We start from the raw sequence: 1,467 nt of genomic DNA, 5'->3' as shown, positions 1-1,467 counted from the left end.
TTGCTATGTGTATGCATACATGTATGTGTGTGCATGTGTAGGTAGGTGGTTTTATTTTGTGGTTCCTTTTTAGCTATCCAATGTAAAATACACTTTGTTGTTCTTCTACTGGACCTTAACTTATGGAATCTAAGTATTTTCTAAATTCTCCAATTTTGTTACCTTGAAAGCAGTAGTCTGTCAGTCAATCTGTAATATGAGGATCAGCTTGAATAAAATCCCAACCTCTGGGACCAGCAGGTGGCATAAAGGTTAAGGTGCTAGACTCCCAACACGGCCAGCTGCGATTCAAGTCCTGGACTCAGTGGCTTGAAATTCAGGCTGGGCGCGTGTGCCTGCATGCTCAAAATCCCAAGAAGTGAATGGAGATGGGATTGCAATGTGGCTATCTTCCCTGGAGGATGATTTCCAGATTTCTGTCTCTCAGTTTCTGTGTCTCTGGTGAGTGTACATGCCCTATAGCAAAAAATCTCTCGAAAATAAAAGAATCTCAGCGCCTAAGGCACCGACCTTCAGTGGCACCCACACTCGGCTCATTCAGTAGTAGGAACAGTAGGTAAGCACAGAAGGTGCCGGAGGAAGGCCCCTGTCCTCTTCTCAAACCGAGAGACCCAGTGGGCTGGTAGGTTGTGAAATCCCTTCCATGAGTTGCAGCCAGTGTTTGGTTTTGTTCTGTTTTGTTTTGTTAAATAAAATAAGTTAGAATAGAACAGATCAGTGTGCAGGTGCTTAAAGTAATATTGTTCTCCGAATTTTTGATCCAGGTCTGTGTGTGTGTCAGAGTGAGAGAGAAATGGAGAGACCTTTCTATGCCATGTTGGAATCGGAAGTTCGAAGTGTCATCCTTTTGCTTTTGCTCTGAAACACTGGGGTGTAGGCTCTCCCTCCTTCCTGCCACCCCCATAATACTGCTGCCCTTCTACTCGGCTGTCACAACCCACTGCGCCCTGGGCTGTTTGCAGTCATGATTGTTGTGGGAGAAACCTAAAGCCAAGGCCGAGACATTAAACCTTCTCCGTGTAACCTCCAGGGGCTCCCTGGGCTGCAGAGTAACTCCCCGATTTCTCAGAGAGGCGTCAGGGATCTTCACAAGATGGTCCTCAGGGGGTTTCCTCTGTAGAGGCGGCCGTGTACTGCTCGGGTCATCCAGGAAGGCCTGGCCTTGCGAGCGGACTCGCATCCGCAGGCCGCCCACCAGGGCCTGGCCATTGCTCCTCCTCCGTCCGTTCCCCACAGCGCAGCCATGACTGCCCCGCCTTGTTAAAGATCTTGGCTGTGGTTTCCACCCGGCCCTGCGGGCCAGGGAGCCTGCCTGACGGCGAGGCAACAGCCTGGTGACTGCCCTGTCCTGGGGTCCGCGCAGGACCCCAGCTTGGCCTCGGTGGCAGAAGCCCACGTGCCCTGGGCGCTTTCCCAGCTGTTGCAGGTGACCCTCCACCCGAGCGGCAGAGAGAGGCGTGCGCTGTG

This window comes from Tupaia chinensis, unplaced genomic scaffold (assembly GCF_000334495.1).
Source record: "Tupaia chinensis unplaced genomic scaffold, TupChi_1.0 Scaffold140356_1, whole genome shotgun sequence".
NCBI classification, from domain to species: domain Eukaryota; kingdom Metazoa; phylum Chordata; class Mammalia; order Scandentia; family Tupaiidae; genus Tupaia; species Tupaia belangeri.
The sequence above is the reverse complement of the archived record's forward strand: the minus strand, read 5'-3'. Positions refer to the sequence as shown.